Here is a 9,616-nt window from a genome sequence, read left to right on the forward strand (position 1 = left end):
GAGAGGAAGCACTGGGGTTACCCTGGCTTCTGGTCTGGAAGGGTGGAGTTGCTGAGCTAGCTGGGGACACGGAGAGCTGTTTAAGGAGTCTGTTAGACATCTGGGCTGGGCGAAAGGGAGGTTCCCAGCTGTGGTGAGGGATGCAGATGGCATTTAAAGCCCCAAACTCCATGAGATGAACTGGGATGACTTGCCCTGGCCAGACCAGCTGCCTGGCCTTAGTTCCTCAGCCTAAAATTCTTCCCTGGAAGCCACCCTCCTCCCTAGCCCACCTCAGCGCCTGTGACCAGGGTTGGGAACTCGGAAGGCACCACTGGGATTCAGCGTCACAGACCTGTAATGCGGACACTGCCAATATCCAGCAGTGTGGTCATCCCTTCTTTTTCCCACCAGGGAAAGAAACCACACCAGCCCTCCTGGCAGCCCAAGTGCCCCTAAAGGGCATTAGTCACTCAGTCATGTCCGACTCTTTGCGACCCTGTGGACTGTACCTGCCAGGCTCCTCTGTCCATGGGATTTTCCAGGCAAGAATACTGGAGTGGGTTGCCTTTTCCTTCTCCAGGGGATCTTCCCAACCCAGGGATTGAACCGCAGTCTCCTGTGTTGCAGGCAGATTCATTACCATCTGAGCCACCAGGGAAGGTGGATTCAAAAGGGCTCTGCCTAGAACCTGGGATAATGGCAGTGGGGGTGCAGGGTGGTAGGGGGCCAACAAACTTGGGAAGGAAGATGCGAGCATGTAGAGCAGAGGGGGATGAGGGGTGCCTCACCCTCACCTGACCTGGACCACTTTCCCCAGAGAAGTGATGCTGGGGGAGGGTGAGGGTGGTGGTAGAAGCTGGCAGGTTCCCAGGCCAGTGCTGAAATGGTGTTACTGGGAACCAGGCATTCCCTGGCCCAAGCAACTGACAGTCAAACAGGAGGCTCGAGCTGCACCCATTTCTGCCCACGTGGAGCCAGGCCACCTGCAGACAATGCGATCCCTTCATCCTGTTGCCTCACTAGACGGTCCCATCCTGCCTGCACTCACTCACTCATAACAATCATCCACACACCATCAGTAGTCACCGCACTGAGGTTTGAACCCAGGCAGCCTGGCACTCACCCAACTCACATTCTCAGCACACATTTGCCAGCCAGCTGGGCCTGGGCCTGGTGACAGAGTAGGCACGGGCCCTAATGCCATCAGCCCTGATATGCTCCCGGACATTGGGTGCACAGGCCCTTAGGGTCAGGCCAGGAGCCTCGGGGCTGGGAGGAGGGTAGGCTTCCTGGAGAAGCAGGCATCTGAGTTAGATCTTGACAAAATATTGGGACTCACTCGTACAAGGACAGGGGGAAGGTCACCCCAAGGGAGAGCCAAGGCAGGAGGCTGAAAGTCTGTCTGTGGAGTTATATCCTCAATTCCAGGTGATCGTGGTTCCCAACCTACTCTATGTCACCCCGGAGCTGTGCGGACCGCCCCACCCCAATCCCCACTCTAGATCTTTTCTTGGGCCTCCCCAACATTCACTTTCTCTTGATTTCTTTTTTCTTCTCCTTCCAAAGCTTCAGGGCTTCCTTGGTGGCTCAGATGGTAAAGAATCTGCCTGCAGTGCAGGAGACCCGGGTTTGATCCCTGGGTTGGGAAGATCCCCTGGAGAAGAGAATGGCAACCCACTCTGCTATTCTTGCCTGGAGAATTCCATGGCTTTTTGGCCAGAACCGCCATCTTCCAGTAATTTGCCAAAATGACCAACACAAAGGGTAAGAGGGGAGGCACCCGCTACATGTTCTCTAGGCCTTTTAGAAAACATGGAGTTGTTGTTCCTTTGGTCACATACATGCGAATCTACAAGGGTGATATTGTAGACATCAAGGGAATGGGTACTGTTCAAAAAGGAATGCCCCACAAATGTTACCATGGCAAAACTGGGAGAGTCTACAATGTTACAGCCTACTGTTGGCATCATTGTAAGCAAACAAGTTAAAGGCAAGATTCTTGCCAAGAGAATTAATGTGCGTATCGAGCACATTGAGCACTCTAAGAGCCGAGATAGCTTCCTAAAACGTGTGAAGGTAAACGATCAGAAAAAGAAGGAAGCCAAAGAGAAAGGGACTTGGGTTCAGCTGAAGCGCCAGCCTGCTCCACCCAGAGAAGCACACTTCGTGAGGACCAATGGAAAGGAACCCGAACTGTTGGAGTCCATTCCCTGTGAATTCATGGCCTGATGGGTGTAAAAATGAAGACCTGGACTGTAAAAAAACAAAAAGAACTCCATGGACAGAGGGGCTAGGTGGGCTACAGTCCATGGGATCAAAAAGACATGGGCACGACTGAGCAACTAATACTTTTACTTTCCAAGACTTTCACATTATTTCTAGTCTTTTGGTGTCACTCATACAAGGGCTTCCCTGGTAGCTCAACTGGTAAAGAATCTGCCTGTGATGCAGGAGAGACCGGTTCAATTCCTGGGTTGGGAAGATCTGCTGGAGAAGGGATCTGCTGGAGTAGGCTACCCACTCCAGTATTCTTGGGCCTCCCTTGTGGCTCAGATGGTAAAGAATCCACCTGCAACAACAACAACAAAAATAATTTTATTTTTTTTCAAAAATAACTTTAAAAAGACAAAAAATAAATAAATAAAAGAATCTGCCTGTAATGCAGGAGACCTGGGTTTGATCCCTGTGTTGGGAAGATCCCCTGGAGAATGGGAACAGCTACCCACTCCAGTATGCTGGTCTGGAGAATTCCATGGACTGTAGTCCATGGGGGTCACAAAGAGCTGGACACAACTGAGCAACTTTCACTTCACTTCATACATTTGTACCCAGGACACTGATTATTCACACTGGCCCACTTGTGCCCCAGCTGCTCAGCTCGCCATTGCTTTCTTGGATCCTCTTTCTTCCTTCTGGGCTCAAGGTCCTTTTTCTTTTCTTTTCTTTTAAAATATTTATTTGGCTGCACGAGGTCTGCACTAGTTGTGGCATGCAAACTCTGAGTTGTGGCTTGTGGGATCTAGTTCTCTGACCAGGGATTGAACCCAGGAACCCTGCCTTAGGAGCATGGAGTCTTAGCCACTGGACCACCAGGGAAGTCCCAAGGTCCTTCTTCCTAAGGTGCTTCTGGAAGTTCTCTCAGCAAGGATTTCTGAGCAGTAAATACTTAGAGCCTTTGTCTGAAATATCTTTATTTCACTGTCTGCTTTCACAGCTAGTTGAGCTAGTATGGCACTTTCGGTAGCCCTCATTTCTCAGCATCTGAAGATATTGTCTGGATTTAGAAACTGCCTCTGCCCCACATTCTGCACCCTGAGTCCTCACAAGTTGCTTCTGGTTCCTCTGGGCCATTTGAGGAATCTCCAGATGGGACTCTCCCAAGGATGAAGCTCTTGGCATCCTACATTGCCCCAATTTCTGGGGCAGTCAGTCCTCAGAGCTGTCTGCCATTGAAGGAGGAGAAAGACAGAACAGGCTCCATCTTGAAAGCAGGACTCCGGTACCTGAGCCGCTGCCGCCAAGTCCGGATCCCACGCCGCGCGCCTCCGACACCCGCCCGTTCGACGGTCACTCCCGGTTCCTTTAGGTTCTAAGTCCAAGATGGCAACTCTCAAGGATCAACTGATTCAGAATCTTCTTAAGGAAGAACATGTCCCCCAGAATAAGATGACAGTTGTTGGGGCTGGTGCTGTTGGCATGGCCTGTGCCATCAGTATCTTAATGAAGGACTTGGCAGATGAAATTGCTCTTGTTGACGTCATGGAAGATAAACTGAAGGGAGAGATGATGGATCTACAACATGGCAGTCTTTTCCTTAAAACACCAAAAATTGTCTCTGGCAAAGACTATAATGTGACAGCAAACTCCAGGCTGGTTATTATCACAGCTGGGGCATGTCAGCAAGAGGGAGAGAGCCGTCTTAATTTGGTCCAGCGTAACGTGAACATCTTTAAATTCATCATTCCTAATATTGTAAAACACAGCCCAAATTGCAAGTTGCTTGTTGTTTCCAACCCAGTCGATATTTTGACCTATGTGGCTTGGAAGATAAGCGGCTTTCCCCAAAACCATGTTATTGGAAGTGGTTGCAATCTGGATTCAGCTCGGTTCTGTTATCTCATGGGGGAGAGGCTGGGAGTTCACACATTAAGCTGCCATGGGTGGATCCTTGGGAAGCATGGCGACTCTAGTGTGCCTGTATGGAGTGGAGTGAATGTTGCTGGTGTCTCCCTGAAGAATTTACACCCTGAATTAGGCACTGATGCAGATAAGGAACAGTGGAAAGCGGTTCACAAACAGGTGGTTGACAGTGCTTATGAGGTGATCAAACTGAAAGGCTACCTACCCATCCTGGGCCATTGGACTGTCAGTGGCTGATTTGGCAGAAAGTATAATGAAGAATCTTAGGCGGGTGCATCCGATTTCCACCATGATTAAGGGTCTCTATGGAATAAAAGAAGATGTCTTCCTTAGTGTTCCTTGCATCTTGGGACAGAATGGAATCTCAGACGTTGTGAAAGTGACTCTGACTCATGAGGAAGAGGCCTGTTTGAAGAAGAGTGCAGATACACTTTGGGGGATCCAGAAAGAACTGCAGTTTTAAAGTCTTCTAATGTAGCACTTCACTGTCTAGGCTACACAGGATTTTAGTTGGAGGTTGTAACTCATATTGTCCTTTATATCTGACCTGTGATTAAAACAGTAATGTTAAGACAGCCTAGGAAAAAAATCAATTTCCTAATGTTAGAAATAGGAATGGTTCATAAAACCTTGCAGCTGTATCCTGATGCTGGATGGCACTTACCTTGTGTGGTCCTAAATTGGTTTGTCAAATAATTCAACTTCCTCAAGAGGTACCACTGCCCATGTTGCAGATGCTGAAGTTGCCCTTCAAACCAGATGTGTATTTACTGTGTTATATAACCTCTGGTTCCTTTAGCCAAGGTGCCTAGTCCAACTTTTTTCCCTCCAGTGAATCACATCCTGGGATCCAGTATTGCATACCACGTGCACAACTGTTCTAAAGAATCTTGCGTACTGTGTGAATCAGAATAGTGTACACTGCCTTGTAATGTAAAAGGGAAAAATTACATAAATAATGCAGTCAACTAAGTGTTACACCAACTAAATAAATAAAGCTTGAACAGTGAAAAAAAAAGAAAGCAGGACTCCATCTTGGGCCGTACTGTGGACTTTGAGCGATATGCCCAGTATCTATGGAAACGACATACCAACTGGAAAACCAGACCCCCCAGATGGAAGAGCCCCAGGGCTCGTACCTAGACTCTCCGTCACCTGAAAGAATACCCTAATTATTTGTGTAACCTAATAGAATCATAAATTTCATTATGCTTACTGAGGTGTGACCACAGGCCTATTGATAATTGTCCACTGTTAACTACTTAGGCTTAAGGCATGTGAATCACTGGTTAACTTTGATTGTATCTTTGTTTTCCTTTGTTCAGACTAGTTTCAGGGAATTTGGGGAAGTGGGTTTGGGTACATACACTTAGGGTACATAAGGTTTTCATAAAAACTGGTCGGGGTCCTTGGCTAAGAGGAGACTCTGTCTTGGGCCCACTGGTGTAATAAACTGCACTCCACTATCTGCATTGTCCTTCTGAGTGAGATTGTTTCCCGAACATGTGGCTACAACACCATCACCCCGCTCACAAAGTACCCCACCTCTCTGCCCCATGTGGTCCTGAGGCCTGTCTCCTCCTGTGTGACTCTCCCCTCTCCTGCTCCCTACCCCAGATTCCCTTCTTCCTCCTGACTCTCCACCTCGTGCCCAGCTTCAGCATCACCCATGCCTCCCACTGCCCACTGCCTCTGCCCCAGTCCAGCCATCAGCTCCCTGCAGTGCATATCTACAATCCTTCCTGAGAGTTCTCTACATGATAATTTTACTCCTTCCAGTCCTTTCCCAGGCTGTGGCCTGATAGATGCTTCTAATGTGCAAATCTGATCATGCCACCCACCTCGTTTTCTCCCAGAGTCAAGCTCCATCACCTGACTGAGGGGCCTCCATGATCGCCTGTTCTCACTTCCTGGTTCCATTTTCCGCACCCCAAACCAAGGACTCCTTCCAAGTCTCCCACAAGAAGCAGTTGGGAAACAATTTTATCTACAGACAAACATCATCAGATAAGCCAAAAGCAGCTACATTGGCACTTTGTCATACACCACAGTCTATTATGGGTAAATGTAAAACCCCTCTGGCTGGGTGAAATGCTGAACATTGTATTGTATTTTGGTTTCTACTTTGAACCAGGGGGCATTTTTTTTTTTAAACTCAACTCTATGTTTATATACAATAAAATTCATGTCTTTTAAAGATGTAGATTGATGAGCTCTGACAAATTACCTGTGTAACCACCACCACAGTCAAGGTTTCTCAGAACTCTTAATTCTATTCCATTTCTCTGTATGTTTATCCTTATGACAGTACCACACTTTCTTGCTTACTATTGCCTTGGAGTAAGTTCTGAAATCAGGAAGAGTGAATCCTCCGACTTCATACTTTTCCAGGATTGTTTTGGCTGCTTTGAATCCCTTGCAATCACATGTGAATTTTAAAATCAGCTTGTTAATTTCTGCAAAGAAGCCCTATGGAATTCTGGTTGGGATTGTGTATTTGTGGAGAATTGATATTCTTTTTTAAATGCTTGGTGAAAGTTACCAATGAAATCATCTGGGCCTGGACTTTTCTGTGTGTGCAGTGTTTCTTTTTTTTGTTTTTTTTCTGACCACACCACGCAGGCAGCTTGTGGGATCTTAGTCCCCTGATCAGGACTGAACCTGGGCCCTCAGCAGTGAAAGTGTGGAATCCTACCCACTGGACTGCCAGGGAATTGGTTTTGTTTTGATTACTAATTCAATCTCTACTTGTTATAGATCTATTCACATTGTTTATTTTGTCTTGGGGGCTCCCCAGGTGGCACTAATGGTAAAGAACCCACCTGCCAATGCAGGAAAGACATAAGAGATTCGGGTTCAATCTCTGGGTCAGGAAGATCCCCTGGAGGAGGATGGCAACCCAGTATTCTTGCCTGGAGAATCCCATGGACAGAGGAGCCTGGTGGGCTATGGTCCATAGGGTCGCAGAGTTGGACACAACTGAAGCAACTTAGCACGCATGCACACATCTCTTCTTGAGTCAATTTTGGGAGTTTGTATCATCTAAAAATTTGTCCATTTCACCCAAGTTATCTAGTCTATTAACATAAATTACTTATAGTATCCCTTTATAATCTTTTTTTTCTATAAAGTCATTAATACAGTCCCTTTTTTCACTTTTGATTCTGTTAATTTGAATCTTTTTTTTTTTTTCTTAGTCAACCCAGCTAAAGGTTTTTCAAGTTTACTGATATTTTCAAAGAACTAGATTTTGGTTTCATTAATTTTTCTCTTTTGTTTTTCTGTTTTCTATTTCATTAGTTTCCACTTTTTAAAAAAAAAGTTAAAAATTTAAAATCTTTTTCTAGTTTTATTGAGAAATAGACTTAATTTTTTTTGTTTCCGATGTACAACATAATAATTATATATACATAGCAAAATGATCACCACAATAGTTCAGTTATCATCCATTACCATTGTTATTCAGTTGCTAAGTCGTGTCTGACTCTGTGACACCATGAACTCTAGCGCATCAGGTTCCTCTGTCCTCCACTATCTCCTGGAATTTGCTCAAATTCATGTCCATTGAGTTGGTGATGCCATCCGTCTCATTCACTGCTGCTCCCTTCTCCTCCTGCCTTCAATCCTTCCCAGGATCAGGGTCTTTTCCAATGAATTGACCCTCCGCATCAGGTGACCAAAGTATTGGAGCTTCAGCTTCAGCATCAGTCCTTCTAATGAATATTCAGAGTTGATTTCCTTTAGGATTGATTGGTTTTATCTCCTTTGCTGTCCAAGGGACTCTCAAGCATCTCTTCCAGCCCCACAATTTGAAAGCATCAATTCTTTGCTGCTCAGCCTTCTTTATGGTCCAACTCTCACATTTGTACATGACTGTTGGAAAAACCACAGTTTTGACTATACAGACCTTTGTCAGCAAAGTGATGTCTCTGCTTTTCAATATGCTTTTTAGGTTTGTCATCACTTCCCTTCCAAGGAGCAGGCGTCTTTTAATTTCATTGCTGGAATCACTGTCCCCAATGATTTTGGTGCCCAAGAAAAGAACATTTGTTACTGCTTTCACTTTTACTCCATTTGCCACAAAATGATGGGACTGAATGCCATGATCTTTGTTTTTTTAATATTGAGTTTCATGGAAGCTTTTTCATTCTCCTCTTTCACCCTCATCAACAGGCTTAGTTCCTCTTCATACTCTGCCTTTACAGTGGTATCAGCTATTTGCAAATACTGCTCAGACAACCAATTTACCTTCTTGCATTTCTTTTTCTTTGGGATTGCAAACCATTTTTTTCTTGTGACAAGAATTTTCAAGATCCATTTTCTTACCTACTTTCAAACATGCTATACAGTATTATAAACTATAGTCACCATGCTCCACAGTATCTCCCCATAGCTTATTAATTTTATAGCTGGAAATTTGTACCTTTTGACCCCCTTCAATCAATTTTCCCACTCCCTACTCCCAATTCCCACTTTTATCTTTATTATTTCCTTCCTTCCACTTGCTGTAGGCTTAGTTTTCTCTTCTTTTCCTGATGTTTTAAGATAGAAGTTTAAGTTATTGATATGAGATATTTCGTCGTCTTCTCTTTTGAGTGAGTAAATTAACTTTTTTTTTTTTTTTAGGCTATGCCACATGGTATGTGGGATCTTTAGTTCCCCATTCACTGATCAAACCTATGCCTCCTGCAGTAGAAGCATGGAGTCTTAACCACTGAACCACCAGGGAAGTCCCTAAATGCTTTCTTTAATTATCAATTTTTAGACTTAATACAAAGCACAATTGAAATACTTTCTAAAATGACATTTGGGTAACTGCCACAAAAAACCCACCATTGTTTAACAGAATTTTTTTCTTCTGTTTCATGACTTAAATCTCATAAAATAAGTAAAAAAACACAACTGATAGTTTTATCCTGTGGTAAGTCATCAAGAAACAAAGCATGAACCATCAGCAAGTAGCTCTTGGGATCTTGCAGTGAGTTGAACAGGAAATAGTTACCTCTGAAGTCTTTGGATCTCCATTAGTTGAAGTTTCTATTGTGTTGTAGGGGAAGATACTACTACTGGCAAAGTCAGTTGGACTTCCCTGGTGGTGCAGCAAATAGCAATCTGTCTGCCAATGCAGGGGACATGGGTTCAATCCCTGGTCTGGGAAAATCCTACATGTCTGTGGAGCAACTAAGCCCATGCAGCACAGCTACTGAAGCCCGTGCCCTAGAGCCTGTGCTCCACTACAAGAGAAACCAGTTCAATGAGAAGTCCGCACACCACAACAAAGAGTAGCCCCCGCTCGCCACAACTAGAGGAAGCTCACGCACAGGAATTAAGGCCCAGTGCAACCAAAACTAAATAAATAAATAAATTTTTAAAATTAAAAAAAAAGAAAAGAGAGAGAGACAGTTGGAGGGGAGACTTTCCAAAACCTACATGTATGCGTAATATGTACCTTTACATCAGCTGCTAAAGAATCCACCTGCAATGTGGGAGACCT

The 9,616-nt window shown here is 44.9% G+C and overlaps 2 pseudogenes; both read left to right on the forward strand.

The window, feature by feature from the left end:
- Nucleotides 1-1,730: 1,730 nt before the first annotated feature.
- On the forward strand, nucleotides 1,731-2,211 carry LOC122430656 (annotated as a pseudogene).
- A 1,356-nt stretch (nucleotides 2,212-3,567) lies between these two features.
- On the forward strand, nucleotides 3,568-4,838 carry LOC122430655 (annotated as a pseudogene).
- Nucleotides 4,839-9,616: the final 4,778 nt, after the last annotated feature.

The sequence above is a fragment of the Cervus canadensis genome, chromosome 29 (genome assembly GCF_019320065.1).
Source record: "Cervus canadensis isolate Bull #8, Minnesota chromosome 29, ASM1932006v1, whole genome shotgun sequence".
Lineage (NCBI taxonomy): Eukaryota > Metazoa > Chordata > Mammalia > Artiodactyla > Cervidae > Cervus > Cervus canadensis.